The following is a 17,277-nucleotide window of genomic DNA, read 5'->3' on the forward strand; positions in this document are numbered from 1 at the left end:
GAGTGTTGGAGTAGTAGGGTGGTGGAGTGGTGGAGTGTTGGAGTAGTAGGGTGGTGGAGTGGTGGAGTGTTGGAGTAGTAGGGTGGTGGAGTGGTGGAGTGTTGGAGTAGTAGGGTGGTGGAGTGGTGGAGTGTTGGAGTGGTGGAGTAGTAGGGTGGTGGAGTGGTGGAGTGTTGGAGTAGTAGGGTGGTGGAGTGGTGGAGTGTTGGAGTAGTAGGGTGGTGGAGTGGTGGAGTGTTGGAGTGGTGGAGTAGTAGGGTGGTGGAGTGGTGGAGTGTTGGAGTGGTGGAGTGTTGGAGTAGTAGGGTGGTGGAGTGGTGGAGTGTTGGAGTAGTAGGGTGGTGGAGTGGTGGAGTGTTGGAGTAGTAGGGTGGTGGAGTGGTGGAGTGGTGGAGTAGTAGGGTGGTGGAGTGGTGGAGTGTTGGAGTAGTAGGGTGGTGGAGTGGTGGAGTGGTGGAGTAGTAGGGTGGTGGAGTGGTGGAGTGGTGGAGTAGTAGGGTGGTGGAGTGGTGGAGTGTTGGAGTGGTGGAGTAGTAGGGTGGTGGAGTGGTTGAAGTGGTGGTGTGGTGGAGTAGTAGGGTGGTGGAGTGGTGGAGTGTTGGAGTAGTAGGGTGGTGGAGTGGTGGAGTGTTGGAGTAGTAGGGTGGTGGAGTGGTGGAGTGGTGGAGTAGTAGGGTGGTGGAGTGGTGGAGTAGTAGGGTGGTGGAGTGGTGGAGTGTTGGAGTGGTGGAGTGTTGGAGTAGTAGGGTGGTGGAGTGGTGGAGTGTTGGAGTGGTGGAGTAGTAGGGTGGTGGAGTGGTGGAGTGTTGGAGAAATAGGGTGGTGGAGTGGTGGAGTGTTGGAGTGGTGGAGTAGTAGGGTGGTGGAGTGGTGGAGTGTTGTAGTAGTAGGGTGGTGGAGTGTTGGAGTGGTGGAGTAGTAGGGTGGTGGAGTGGTGGAGTGTTGGAGTAGTAGGGTGGTGGAGTGTTGGAGTGGTGGAGTAGTAGGGTGGTGGAGTGGTGGAGTGTTGGAGTAGTAGGGTGGTGGAGTGTTGGAGTGGTGGAGTAGTAGGGTGGTGGAGTGGTGGAGTGGTGGAGTAGTAGGGTGGTGGAGTGGTGGAGTGGTGGAGTAGTAGGGTGGTGGAGTGGTGGAGTGTTGGAGTGGTGGAGTAGTAGGGTGGTGGAGTAGTAGGGTGGTGGAGTAGTAGGGTGGTGGAGTAGTAGGGTGGTGGAGTGGTGGAGTAGTAGGGTGGTGGAGTAGTAGGGTGGTGGAGTAGTAGGGTGGTGGTGGAGTAGTAGGGTGGTGGAGTAGTAGGGTGGTGGAGTGGTGGAGTGGTGGAGTAGTAGGGTGGTGGAGTAGTAGGGTGGTGGATTAGTAGGGTGGTGGAGTAGTAAGGTGGTGGAGTGGTGGAGTAGTAGGGTGGTGGAGTAGTAGGTTGGTGGAGTAGTAGGGTGGTGGAGTGGTGGAGTAGTAGGGTGGTGGAGTGGTGGAGTAGTAGGGTGGTGGAGTGGTGGAGTAGTAGGGTGGTGGAGTAGTAGGGTGGTGGATTAGTAGGGTGGTGGAGTAGTAAGGTGGTGGAGTGGTGGAGTAGTAGGGTGGTGGAGTAGTAGGTTGGTGGAGTAGTAGGGTGGTGGAGTGGTGGAGTAGTAGGGTGGTGTAGTGGTGGAGTAGTAGGGTGGTGGAGTTGGTGGAGTAGTAGGGTGGTGTAGTGGTGGAGTAGTAGGGTGGTGGAGTAGTAGGGTGGTGGAGTAGTAGGGTGGTGGAGTAAATAAACAAAACAAGAACAATGAATTTGAAATGATTTATACTTTTGATACTAAAGTATATTTAAAATGAAATACTTTCTGACTTTTACAGGAGTCGTATTTTACTGGGCGACTTTCACTTTTCTATTAAGGTATCTTTACTATCTGGGTACTTTTTCCACCACTACACACACACACACACACACAGACACACACAGACACACACACACACACCCACACACACACACACACACACACACACACACACACACACACACACACACACACACAGACACACACAGACACACACACACACACACACACACAGACACACACACACACACAATAATAACCAGTCTTTGTCATCAGGCTGAATACCCTCCACCACTCTCTCCGCTCAGCCATAACAGATAGATCACTCATAACACAACAGGATGAAAAGCCAAAGTGCCCGAGTTAGCTCAAATCAAGACTGACAGACTCTTCCTCTTGTAACTGAACCAGTTCTGTTTTCAGAGAGGAGACATGCTGCTGTTTGATATTGACGGATGCGGAGTCAGCTGGGTTTCACTCTGCTGAGGGTAGGATAGTAGCCTAGCGTTGTGTTGGTTCGCTGTGTGATCTACTGGGCCGAGATTGAGACTGTCACACGTCACACACACCACACCACACACACCACACACACGATACTACTAGTCTTTGTTCTGCTGTTCTGTTTCTATAGTCTTATAAGGATGGATGAATGAATTCCATCGAGTCACTAAAGATGAAGAAGAAGGAGGAGAAGAAGAAGATGGAATTAACATAACTTATTGGGTGGAGAAATGCCTCGCAGTCAAACAAATGTAAAACCAGTTTTTCTTCTCTGTCACCCCAAAAAACTGAGAGACAGAGACAGAGATAGAGAGAGAGACAAAGAAAGAATGTAAACATATGTTTCCCATGCCAATAAAAACCTTTGAATTGAATTTTATTGACAGTGAGATACAGATAGAGAGAGAGAGGGAGAGAGAAAGCGAGAGAGATAGAGATTTCATTCCCCCCAGTCGTGAACGATGAATTCCAATGATGCATGTGAGAAGATGTCTGCTCCACCAAGGGAGAGAAATTTAACATAACATTATTTATTTCCACCAATCCAGTGAATTAGTATGATATACAAGCGCTGAATGCATCATGCAAAGTGGAAATTACTCTTTAGAAACACGAGAAAATAAGGAAAGAATTAAACAGATTTCACTTCTCTGGAGAACAGGGTTATTTAGGATTTAGCGAAGTTCTCCAAAATGGAATTTCATGATATTAGAAGGAAGAGAAAAGAGAGAGAGGATTTAAGGAAGAGATGGAAGCAGAGGGAGGAGAAGAGAGAGAGAGAGAGAGAAAGAGAGAGAGAGAGAGAAGAGAGAGAGAGAGAGAGGAGAGAGGGAGAGAGAGAAACTGCTGTTACCATTACCACCCCTACCACTACTACCACTACTACCACTACTACCACTATTACCACTACTACCACTACTACCACTATTACCACTACTACCACTACTACCACTACTACCACTATTACCACTACTACCACTACTACCACTATTACCACTATTACCACTACTACCACTACTACCACTACTACCACTATTACCACTACTACCACTACTACCACTATTACCACTACTACCACTATTACCACTACTACCACTACTACCACTATTACCACTACTACCACTACTACCACTATTACCACTACTACCACTATTACCACTACTACCACTACTACCACTACTACCACTACTACCACTATTACCACTACTACCACTATTACCACTACTACCACTACTACCACTATTACCACTACTACCACTACTACCACTATTACCACTACTACCACTACTACCACTATTACCACTACTACCACTACTACCACTATTACCACTACTACCACTATTACCACTACTACCACTATTACCACTACTACCACTACTACCACTACTACCACTACTACCACTATTACCACTACTACCACTACTACCACTATTACCACTACTACCACTACTATTTGGAATGATAAACAAGAATAATTACAGCAATAACAATTATCGTAATAAAAAGTAAGTTACTGCTTACTATGCAGATGTTATTATCCAGTGTCTCTCAATACATATTTGGCTGCATTGCTCCTTCGCCCATGACTATTTTTAGTTTTTAAGTTCAAATGTGGAATATATGTAGTCATTTCTGTGAATAATGAATCTCTTTGTGAGGAATATTTATCACAGTAAAGGAGAAAGTGCATCCCTGTCTCTACCTCCCCTGTCATGCAGTGACCACATACACGCTCCTCTTTGGGTAGCCATGTCTTTTTTATGTCTGCCGGTTTCTATTGTCAGTTGGTGGTCACTCAGCCTGTACTTGGTAGAGATAATCAGTAGAGATAGAGATAGAGTAGAGATAATCAGCCAATTCATATTCTCTGTTTAGGGTCAGATAGCAATTTAGTCGGCTTTGGGATTTTCTCTCTCTCTCTCTCTCGTATCTACTGTATGGTCCTCTCTCTGTGTTCAAAGCTTCATAATACTGACCTTGAGCTCAGCTTCCCTTTCTCGGCTTGCAGAGAGAGAGGAGTGTATCTGTGTGCGTGTGTCTGCCCTCCCTCGCAGAGATTGAATCTGTTCTCAGTAACTGGTGTGTGTCTATCTCTGCAATCTTTGTGTGTGTGTGTGTGTGTGTGTATGTGTGTGTGCGTGTGCCCGCAAGTGTGTGTGTGTGTGTGTGTGTGTGTGTGCCCGCAAGCGTGTGTGTGTAGGTCATTTTTGTAGACGTTCGGTCGAAGCTGATGTCCAGAGGTCACCATGGAAACAAGTGTTTTGAATACTTTGAGGACTTTGAAGTGTTCTGTTCTGTAACACATATTGTTGTTCCACCCATGAGGCCACAAGAGGGCGCTTTGTTAATTTGACTGCAGGAAAGGGCTGCGACGTGATTCCCAAGGTGCTTTTGACTTGGTGTGTGTCTGTGTGTGTGTTTGTATCGCAAGTTGAGGATCACCATCATCCCTCTCCGTTGACCTTATCGAAGTGTTTAAACGTGGGAGGCTGAATGATCAGAGGAGGTAATGGGTTAGGGTTAGGGGTTAGGGGTTAGAGGAGGCATCTGTTGAGGTAATGGTCCAGATTTAGGGTTAGGGGTTAGGGTTTAGGGGTTAGAGGAGGCATCTGTTGAAGCAGAGAAATAGACACCTATTTAACACTGACTTCCTGTTCGTTCCCAGGCACCCAGCCCACGTCAGGAAGCAGAGAAATAGACACCTATTTAAACTGACTTCCTGTTTGTTCCCAGGGCCCACATCAGGAAGCAGAGAAATAGACACCTATTTAACACTGACTTCCTGTTCGTTCCCAGGGCCCACGTCAGGAAGCAGAGAAATAGACACCTATTTAACACTGACTTCCTGTTCGTTCCCAGGGCCCAGCCCACATCAGGAAGCAGAGAAATAGACACCTATTTAGCACTGACTTCCTGTTCGTTCCCAGGGCCCACATCAGGAAGCAGAGAAATAGACACCTATTTAACACTGACTTCCTGTTCGTTCCCAGGGCCCACGTCAGGAAGCAGAGAAATAGACACCTATTTAACACTGACTTCCTGTTCGTTCCCAGGGCCCACGTCAGGAAGCAGAGAAATAGACACCTATTTAACACTGACTTCCTGTTCGTTCCCAGGGCCCACGTCAGGAAGCAGAGAAATAGACACCTATTTAACACTGACTTCCTGTTCGTTCCCAGGGCCCAGCCCACATCAGGAAGCAGAGAAATAGACACCTATTTAACACTTACTTCCTGTTCGTTCCCAGGGCCCAGCCCACATCAGGAAGCAGAGAAATAGACACCTATTTAACACTGACTTCCTGTTCGTTCCCAGGGCCCAGCCCACGTCAGGAAGCAGAGAAATAGACACCTATTTAACACTGACTTCCTGTTCGTTCCCAGGGCCCACGTCAGGAAGCAGAGAAATAGACACCTATTTAACACTGACTTCCTGTTCGTTCCCAGGGCCCACGTCAGGAAGCAGAGAAATAGACACCTATTTAACACTGACTTCCTGTTCGTTCCCAGGGCCCACATCAGGAAGCAGAGAAATAGACACCTATTTAACACTGACTTCCTGTTCGTTCCCAGGGCCCAGCCCACATCAGGAAGCAGAGAAATAGACACCTATTTAACACTGACTTCCTGTTCGTTCCCAGGGCCCAGCCCACGTCAGGAAGCAGAGAAATAGACACCTATTTAACACGGACTTCCTGTTCGTTCCCAGGGCCCAGCCCACGTCAGGAAGCAGAGAAATAGACACCTATTTAACACTGACTTCCTGTTCGTTCCCAGGGCCCACGTCAGGAAGCAGAGAAATAGACACCTATTTAACACTGACTTCCTGTTCGTTCCCAGGGCCCAGCCCACATCAGGAAGCAGAGAAATAGACACCTATTTAACACTGACTTCCTGTTCGTTCCCAGGGCCCAGCCCACGTCAGGAAGCAGAGAAATAGACACCTATTTAACACTGACTTCCTGTTCGTTCCCAGGGCCCAGCCCACGTCTGGAAGCAGAGAAATAGACACCTATTTAACACTGACTTCCTGTTCGTTCCCAGGGCCCACGTCAGGAAGCAGAGAAATAGACACCTATTTAACACTGACTTCCTGTTCGTTCCCAGGGCCCAGCCCACGTCAGGAAGCAGAGATATAGACACCTTTTTAACACTGACTTCCTGTTCGTTCCCAGGGCCCACATCAGGAAGCAGAGAAATAGACACCTATTTAACACTGACTTCCTGTTCGTTCCCAGGGCCCAGCCCACGTCAGGAAGCAGAGAAATAGACACCTATTTAACACTGACTTCCTGTTCGTTCCCAGGGCCCAGCCCACGTCAGGAAGCAGGGAAATAGACACCTATTTAACACTGACTTCCTGTTCGATCCCAGGGCCCACGTCAGGAAGCAGAGAAATAGACACCTATTTAACACTGACTTCCTGTTCGTTCCCAGGGCCCACGTCAGGAAGCAGAGAAATAGACACCTATTTAACACTGACTTCCTGTTCGTTCCCAGGGCCCACGTCAGGAAGCAGAGAAATAGACACCTATTTAACACTGACTTCCTGTTCGTTCCCAGGGCCCACGTCAGGAAGCAGAGAAATAGACACCTATTTAACACTGACTTCCTGTTCGTTCCCAGGGCCCACGTCAGGAAGCAGAGTAATAGACACCTATTTAACACTGACTTCCTGTTCGTTCCCAGGGCCCAGCCCACGTCAGGAAGCAGAGAAATAGACACCTATTTAACACTGCCTTTCACAGGTTGCTGCTCTTTTTAGATATTTTAAAGATCTGTCTGGAAATAAATACCTGTGAAATTGTTTTCAATGAAGTGTTTTATACACATCCCATGTATGTCTCCTCCTTAACCACAATCTTCATACAGATATATTATTAGGTTTCCTCTGTCCCCTAATCCTAATCTCATCCCTTAGATATTAACCTAACCGCAGATAGATTCTATTATCAGATTTCTCTCTCCCTAATCCTAATCCTAATCTCATCCGTTAGATATTAACCTGACCGCAGATAGATTCTATTATCAGATTTCTCTCTCCCTAATCCTAATCCTAATCTCATCCGTTAGATATTAACCTAACCGCAGATAGATTCTATTATCAGATTTCTCTCTCCCTAATCCTAATCCTAATCTCATCCGTTAGATATTAACCTGACCACAGATCTAGGACAAGTAAACCTGCCCTAATCCAAGATGTAACAATGAGATACTGACCTAACCACAGATCTTGGATCAGCATTCTCTGTCCCTAATCCTTACTTTAACCATTATGGCATTTCAAACAGATTTCAACCTAGATCAGCAGGGGCGGAAGGTAGCCGAGTGGTTAGTGTAGAGGTGGCAGGTAGCCTAGTGGTTAGAGTGTAGGGGCGGCAGGTAGCCTAGTGGTTAGAGTGTAGAGGTGGCAGGTAGCCTAGTGGTTAGAGTGTAGAGGTGGCAGGTAGCCTAGTGGTTAGAGTGTAGAGGTGGCAGGTAGCTGAGTGGTTAGAGTGTAGAGGTGGGAGGTAGCCTAGTGGTTAGAGTGTAGAGGTGGCAGGTAGCCTAGTGGTTAGAGTGTAGAGGTAGGTGGCAGGTAGCCTAGTGGTTAGAGTGTAGAGATGGCAGGTAGCCTAGTGGTTAGAGCATAGGGGCGGCAGGTAGCCTAGTGGTTAGAGCATAGAGGTGGCAGGTAGCCTAGTGGTTAGAGCGTTGGGCCAGTAACTGAAAGGTTACTAGATCAAATCCCTGAGCTGACAAGGTGAAAATCGGTCATTTTGCCCCTGAACAAGGCAGTTAACCCACTGTTCCCCAGAACAAGGCAGTTAACCCACTGTCCCCCTGAACAAGGCAGTTAACCCACTGTTCCCCTGAACAAGGCAGTTAACCCACTGTTCCCCTGAACAAGGCAGTTAACCCACTGTTCCCCTGAACAAGGCAGTTAACCCACTGTTCCCCTGAACAAGGCAGTTAACCCTCTGTTCCCCTGAACAAGGCAGTTAACCCTCTGTTCCCCTGAACAAGGCAGTTAACCCACTGTTCCCCTGAACAAGGCAGTTAACCCACTGTTCCCCTGAACAAGGCAGTTTACCCACTGTTCCCCTGAACAAGGCAGCTAACCCACTGTTCCCCTGAACAAGGCAGTTAACCCATTGTTCCCCTGAACAAGGCAGTTAACCCACTGTTCCCGCTGAACAAGGCAGTTAACCCACTATTCCCCTGAACAAGGCAGTTAACCCTCTGTTCCCCTAAACAAGGCAGTTAACCCACTGTTCCCCTGAACAAGGCAGTTAACCCACTATTCCCCTGAACAAGGCAGTTAACCCTCTGTTCCCCTAAACAAGGCAGTTAACCCACTATTCCCCTGAACAAGGCAGTTAACCCTCTGTTCCCCTGAACAAGGCAGTTAACCCTCTGTTCCCCTGAACAAGGCAGTTAACCCTCTGTTCCCGCTGAACAAGGCAGTTAACCCACTGTTCCCCTGAACAAGGCAGTTAACCCACTGTTCCCCTGAACAAGGCAGTTAACCCACTGTTCCCCTGAACAAGGCAGTTAACCCACTGTTCCCCTGAACAAGGCAGTTAACCCTCTGTTCCCCTGAACAAGGCAGTTAACCCTCTGTTCCCCTGAACAAGGCAGTTAACCCTCTGTTCCCCTGAACAAGGCAGTTAACCCACTGTTCCCCTGAACAAGGCAGTTAACCCACTGTTCCCCTGAACAAGGCAGTTAACCCACTGTTCCCCTGAACAAGGCAGTTAACCCTCTGTTCCCCTGAACAAGGCAGTTAACCCACTGTTCCTCTGAACAAGGCAGTTAACCCACTGTTCCCCTGAACAAGGCAGTTAACCCTCTGTTCCCCTGAACAAGGCAGTTAACCCACTATTCTCCGGTAAGCCGTCGTTGTTAATAAGAATTTGTTCTTAACTGACTTGTTTAGGATTTAAAAAAAAGAAAACTCAGCGGTAAGTAGATGTAATTTATTCATATAGCTAGTCATTTTGGGATTGCCCCATTCCTGTCCTCCCACCGTGTGATCAATCCTCTTCTCTTATTGGTTAATTGGCTATCAATTACTGTCTAGGAGCAGTGCTTAGCCACCCAGAGGTGTTTTATTTTACTCTGGCTCAGCCTATTACAGTGTATCAGGGTCCACAGGGCTCACTCAGGCCCTCACCATTACACTGTGTGTGTGTGTGTGTGTGTGTGTGTGTGTGTGTGTGTGTGTGTGTGTGTGTGTGTGTGTGTGTGTGTGTGTGTGTGTGTGTGTGTGTGTGTGTGTGTGTGTGTGTGCTTGTGCTTGTCTGGTTGTCTGGTTGCCAGCTCAACCTTGAAGAGAAATCCAGTTTTATCATCACGATCATCCAATTAGCTGAGAGCATCTATTTGTCCTGTGTAACAGACTAAACTCCTTGACTAAATAGACCACACAGTCGAGCTCTGACCACTCTATCTCGTCCCTACTGTATTACTCACGGTGTGTGTGTGTCTGGCTGGCTGGCACACAGACAGGCCCTGGGATTTGTGTTGTTGACAAGATGAGAAAGAGATGTGCATCCCAAATGACATCCTATTGTCTAATAAAGTGCACTGCTTTTGACCAGGGCCCGTTGGGACACAGGCGGAGACACACTGACCTTTTCTCATTATGTTTCTGTGTCCAGGCTGCATGATGCCTCCAGGCTAGCAATTCAACTGAGTCAACACACAGCTTCTCCTTCTCTCCCTGCTGCATTTAGCTCACCATCAACCACACACAGCTTCTCCTTCTCTCCCTCGCTGCATTTAGCTCACCATCAACCACACACAGCTTCTCCTTCTCTCCCTGCTGCATTTAGCTCACCATCAACCACACACAGCTTCTCCTTCTCTCCTCGCTGCATTTAGCTCACCATCAACCACACACAGCTTCTCCTTCTCTCCTCTTTGCATTTAGCTCACCATCAACCACACACAGCTTCTCCTTCTCTCCCTGCTGCATTTAGCTCACCATCAACCACACACAGTAGCAGCAACACACACAGCAGCAGCAACACACACACAGTAGCAGCAACACACACAGTAGCAGCAACACACACAGTAGCAGCAACACACACAGTAGCAGCAACACACACAGTAGCAGCAACACACACAGTAGCAGCAACACACACAGTAGCAGCAACACACACAGTAGCAGCAACACACATAGTAGCAGCAACACACACACACACACACACACACACACACACACACAGTAGCAGCAACACACATAGTAGCAGCAACACACACACACACACACACACACACAGTAGCAGTAACACACACAGTAGCAGCAACACACACACAGTAGCAGCAACACACACACACACACACACACACATTAGTAGTAACACACACAGTAGCAGCAACACACACACACACATAGTAGTAGCAACACACACAGTAGTAACAACACATACACAGTAGTAACAACACACACAGTAGTAACAACACACACAGTAGTAACAACACACACAGTAGTAACAATACACACACAGTAGTAACAACACACACAGTAGTAGCATCACACACACAGTAGCAGCAACACACACAGTAGTAACAACACACACAGTAGTAACAACACACACAGTAGTAACAACACACACAGTAGTAGCATCACACACACAGTAGCAGCAACACACACAGTAGTAACAACACACACAGTAGTAACAACACACACAGTAGTAACAACACACACAGTAGTAACAACACACACAGTAGTAGCAACACACACACAGTAGCAGCAACACACACACAACGGCTGGTGTGAGCGACTGTGCTCCTGTGGTGTGTGTGGAACATGTGTTTGTTTTATAATTCAGTATTGATACGACATTATTACCATAACCCTAACCCTTACCTTTAAACTTGCTCTTTTTACCATAACCCTAACCCTTACCTTTTGACTTGCTCTTTTTACCATAACCCTAACCCTTATATTTTGACTTGCTCTTTTTACCATAACCCTAACCCTTACCTTTACTTTTAAACTTGGTATTTTTGCCATAACCCTAACCCTTACCTTTTGACTTGCTCTTTTTACCATAACCCTAACCCTTACCTTTTGACTTGCTCTTTTTACCATAACCCTAACCCTTACCTTTAAACTTGCTCTTTTTACCATAACCCTAACCCTTACCTTTTGACTTGCTCTTTTTACCATAACCCTAACCCTTACCTTTTGACTTGCTCTTTTTACCATAACCCTAACCCTTACCTTTTGACTTGCTCTTTTTACCATAACCCTAACCCTTACCTTTTGACTTGCTCTTTTTACCATAACCCTAATCCTTACCTTTTGACTTGCTCTTTTTACCATAACCCTAACCCTTACCTTTTGACTTGCTCTTTTTTACCATAACCCTAACCCTTACCTTTAAACTTGCTCTTTTTAGCATAACCCTAACCCTTACCTTTTGACTTGCTCTTTTTACCATAACCCTAACCCTTACCTTTTGACTTGCTCTTTTTACCATAACCCTAACCCTTACCTTTAAACTTGCTCTTTTTACCATAACCCTAACCCTTACCTTTTGACTTGCTCTTTTTACCATAACTCTAACCCTTACCTTTAAACTTGCTCTTTTTACCATAACCCTAACCCTTACCTTTTGACTTGCTCTTTTTACCATAACCCTAACCCTTACCTTTTGCTCTGTTTGCTTTTCAGGGTTTCAATTAATGAACCACCTCACACTTACAATATGAAACTAAAGAGATAAATACAATATGAAACTAAAGAGATAAAACACCTTACAAAATGAAATGTAACCAAGGGTTTCCAACCTATTCTAGTATGAGACTTTACCTTGAAAAAAATAAAACATGTCGTGAGCTACTAATTTTTATTTTTCTATCTTTCAAATAGGCCCATTCTTCAACTCTCCCCTGCAGCCCCCCAGGGCCTTGTCAATAAATAAGGGTTCATAGAAACCTCAAATGAAATCACAAATAAAATCCCCCCCCCCCCCCAAAAAAAAATAAATAAATATGTTTTCTTAGTTTATTTTCCCTGGTTTTAGATTTTGTTTTGTTTTTCACTCTCAAAATTACAAATTGTTCGTAGAGAAATAACGACAATTGATATTGAGTCCATGGCTGTGCTTAAATTAAATCGGAAGACATTTTTTTTCAGGTCTGGAAGTAAACGAATACATTTACATTTTTGGCTGTAATTCCCCTTTAATTGTGCATCTGGCCCTTTAATTGTGCATCTGGCCCTTTAATTGTGCATCTGGCCCTTTAATTGTGCATCTGGCCCTTTAATTGCGTGTTCCGTCTAATGTGCCGATCTAGTGATGGTTCTGTACTGCTGCTGCTCATTTCATGGCAAAGATTGCACATAACAAATAATAGATACAAATTATATACCTCCTCATGATCTACTTCTGCCTACTTTTCTGTAACACATTTCGTTAAGCAGGTTTTGGGGAAAGTGTTTCTGTCAACCCACTAGAAGGTTATCACATCTACTGTCTTCACACGGAGTGATAGAGAAACACGCACCACATAGACAGACAGGGGCAATATCAATATGGTATGGTTTAGCTTTCGAAGCCAATAGAGGCACATATTGTGTATGGTTTAGCTTTCGAAGCCAATAGAGGCACAAATTGTGTATGGTTTAGCTTTCGAAGCCAATAGAGGCACATATTGTGTATGGTTTAGCTTTCGAAGCCAATAGAGGCACATATTGTGTATGGTTTAGCTTTCGAAGCCAATAGAGGCACATATTGTGTATGGTTTAGCTTTCGAAGCCAATAGAGGCACATATTGTGTACGGTTTAGCTTTCGAAGCCAATAGAGGCACATATTGTGTATGGTTTAGCTTTCGAAGCCAATAGAGGCACATATTGTGTATGGTTTAGTTGTCGAAGCCAATAGAGGCACATATTGTGTATGGTTTAGTTGTCGAAGCCAATAGAGGCTAACCAGGGGAGGGATTATGTCAAAGGTGCCTTGATAAGATAGCAGCTGGGAACTTGCTGTGTCAGATACTTGTGAGATTTGTTTCTGACGCTTTGCAGTGAAACACGTGAAACGTGCATGTCCTTTCAGAATTGTTTGGCGAGCTACTCACAGGTGGGCTGGTAGCTACTGGTAGGTGGCGATCGACCTGCTGGAGACCCCTGCAGTAAACAGATGAACCTGTACGAGACCCCTGCACTAAACAGATGCTGAATTCATACTTTATTGATTTCTCAGATCGTCATTGTCCTCATCCTGTCTCTCTTCCTGTGCCTCGCTCTGTTCCTCGTCACCGTCCTGTTCACCTTCCTGTTCCTCTTCCTGTTCCCCATTCTGTTCCTCTTACTGTTCCCCATTCTGTTCCTCTTACTGTTCCCCATTCTGTTCCTCTTCCTGTTTCCCATTCTGTTCCCCATTCTGTTCCTCTTCCTGTTCCCCATTCTGTTTCTCTTCCTTGTCCTGTCCATCATCCTGTTCCTCGTCCTGTCTCTCTTCCTTTTCCTCGTTCTGTTCCCCATTCTGTCTCTCTTCCTGTTCCTCTTTCTGTTCCCCTTTCTGTTCCTCTTCCTGTTCCCCGTTCTGCTGTTCCTCATCCTCGTCCTGTTTCCCTTTCTGTTCCGCTTCCTGTTCCCTGTTCTGTTGTTCCTCATCCTCGTCCTGTTCCTCGTTCTGTTCCCCTTTCTGTTCCTCTTCCTGTTCTTCCTGTTCGCTATAACCACACCCCCGTTCTGTTGTTCCTCATCTTCGTCCTGTTCCTCGTTCTGTTCCCCTTTCTGTTCCTCTTCCTGTTCCCCGTTCTGTTGTTCTTCATCCTCGTCCTGTTCCCCTTTCTGTTCCTCTTCCTGTTCCCCATACTGTTCTGTACTATCCCTCATCCTGTTCCTCATTCTGTTCCCCTTTCTGTTCCCCTTTCTGTTCCTCTTCCTGTTCCCCGTTCTGTTGTTCCTCGTCCTGTTCCCCTTTCTGTTCCTCTTCCTGTTCCCCATACTGTTCTGTACTATCCCTCATCCTGTTCCTCATTCTGTTCCCCTTTCTGTTCCCCTTTCTGTTCCTCTTCCTGTTCCCCGTTCTGTTGTTCCTCGTTCTGTTCCCCTTTCTGTTCCTCTTCCTGTTCCCCATACTGTTCTGTACTATCCCTCATCCTGTTCCTCATTCTGTTCCTCTTCCTGTTCCCCATACTGTTCTGTACTATCCCTCATCCTGTTCCTCATTCTGTTCCTTGTCCTTTGCCTTTCAATTCTCCTCATCTAGGGATATCTATATTGTATTATTTATATTTCTGCACAATCTCATGTAAATAAACCATATGTGAATCGCCTGTGACATGTACTAATCTACCAGAATATCTTGTTGCCCCTGTAAATTAGTATGGGCAGTTACAGACCACAGAAACAAGGAAACAAAACAACCCTGATCTGGATCCTCTCTGCTGTTGTTCTCTAACACAAAGGGGGCCTTCCAAATGGCATCCTACTCCCTATCCAGTGCACTACTTTTCACCAGAGCCTAGGAAACAGGGTGCCAGTTGGAACACATGCAAAGCCTTTAGTGGTGAAATGGGCTCTGAACTGAACATTACGGATTTACAGCTTAAAGCCAAGCAGCAGCTCTCCTTGGCAAGGCCAGGAGGAGAGGAGACAGAGTGTGTATATGTGTCAGTGTGTGCATATGCATGTGGGTGTGTGCGTGTGTGTGTGTGTGTGTGTGTGTGTGTGTGCGTGTGTGCGTGTGTGTGTGTGTGTGCGTGTGTGCGTGTGTGTGCGTGTGTGTGTGTGTGCGTGTGTGCGTCACGTGGAGCCCAGGCAGGGCCCAGGTAGGGCGGCTCACTGGAGCACATTCAGCTCCTTCTCCTTCAGAATGAATCACGTCAACACAGCCAGCATGGGGACTAAGCTAGATGTTCCTGTGCTTTACAGTATGCTTCCTCGTTCCCCTAGCAGTCCTATGGATTCTAATGTACAGTGACAACGCATTGATGTTGAGTCAAACTAATTGTTGTTTTTTTTTGTAACGTTTTCCCATCTCTTCTTGTGCTTGTGCTTGTCTCCGACGTTTGAGTTTCAAAGCCGGTGTTTAGAGAACAGAGCTTTTAACTTGATTTATCAAACATTTCAGGTAATATATATTTTTTTGCCTAGAAATGGTTCAGTGGTGTTTTTCAGCAGCAAAACTCTTCATCTATTTTTTTGTTCAAAACTAATCATTCTGAAGAGCAACACCTTGGCAAGTTTATTGTCTGATGTTTTGTGACAAAATAACCGACCGCATCGATTTGATCTTACGTAGCAAAATTTGAGAGCTAGAGAGCTCTTCTTTGTCTATACCCAGTCAGCATCGTTCACACACTCTTAATCCTTAGCCCCACTCACCTCTTGAAGGCTCCACATGAGAGGCCATGTGCTAAACAGAGGGAGTACTAGGTGTAAACAAACATATTTCAGGACTAAAAGTGCTAAAAGGTGTAACCAACAATAAGGAAAAACTCCAGGTAAAACTCCCCTTTGTCTCGTCCTTGGTCTATATCCCAATCTGACTTTGGTGCAGGTCATGTTGTTCTTCACATTACCGTCTCTGGTAAACACACACTGTATCAAATAACATTTTAATGTATTAGTCACATGCACAGAAGGTGTAAACGGTACAGTGAAATGGCTCCTGGCATATCAGCAATATCAAAAGCAGAAAGAGTCCAGATCAAAAATATCTTGTGAATATTTTATAATTATTAGATGGCTCTTTGCCGACACAAATTAATGGGCCATGTAAAAGAAACGCTATAACCACACCCCAGTCACATCTAGCTAAGTGGATGGGTCACTATTGTCTAGACATGTTCATGAAGTACAATAGATGGCTGTCATCACTCCTCAGCCACATCTATCTAAGTGGATGGGTCACTATTGTCTAGACATGTTCATGAAGTACAATAGATGGCTGTCATCACTCCTCAGCCACATCTATCTAAGTGGATGGGTCACTATTGTCTAGACATGTTCATGAAGTACAATAGATGGCTGTCATCACTCCTCAGCCACATCTATCTAAGTGGATGGGTCACTATTGTCTAGACATGTTCATGAAGTACAATAGATGGCTGTCATCACTCCTCAGCCACATCTATCTAAGTGGATGGGTCACTATTGTCTAGACATGTTCATGAAGTACAAAGATGGCTGTCATCACCCCCCAGCCATATCTAGCTAAGTGGATGGGTCATGTAATCATCTGGTGAAGTGGAGTCTTTTTGTTTTAGACATGTAGCTAGCTAGCTAAACAATGAACCGGCCTAACCCCAACTCATACTAACAATACAAACATTGTCAGAGCTGTAGTATGAATCTGCAGGTAGCTGAAGCTAATCAACTAAGTTCAATATTAGCTAGGAAACATTAGGCTATCACTAGCAATGCAAATGGATTTCTGATTCAAATGATATTTACTACACAGATCATACACATAACGTTAGCTAGCAAACCAGCAAGTTGAGCTTTAACTTACAATTTAAAAACGACTTGCTGACGAAATGAGATGCGTATAATATCAGAAAATGTAGCTAGACTCTTACATGGATGAGCTCATCACGACAGACTGGAACCATTTAACTCTGTTATGTCTGTACATCTTGATGTGTCAAGACACTCCGGTTCACACTGACCGTGGCAGAAAGTAGCCCATCACTTTTTCCTTGTGATCTGTCGATGGCGCCCGCTAAATTCAGGGCATCAATGTTGTTGAGAAGAGTCAGACTGTCCAGACAGGTGTGATATAGGTTCAGATGTCAGGTTGAGACTGAGAGACTGTCAGAGAGGTATTTTAAAATGAGATATCAGGTTGAGGCTGAAAGACTATCAGAGAGGTATTTTAAAATGAGATATCAGGTTGAGGCTGAGAGACTATCAGAGAGGTACTTTACTGAAACTGAGAGACTATGTTGGTGTGTATATAAAAATGAGTATCTGCTGGATTCCTTGTCAAACCAAGATTCTTTATTTCTG

The sequence above is a fragment of the Oncorhynchus mykiss genome, chromosome 25 (assembly GCF_057628025.1).
Source record: "Oncorhynchus mykiss isolate SJ-2025 chromosome 25, ASM5762802v1, whole genome shotgun sequence".
NCBI lineage: Eukaryota > Metazoa > Chordata > Actinopteri > Salmoniformes > Salmonidae > Oncorhynchus > Oncorhynchus mykiss.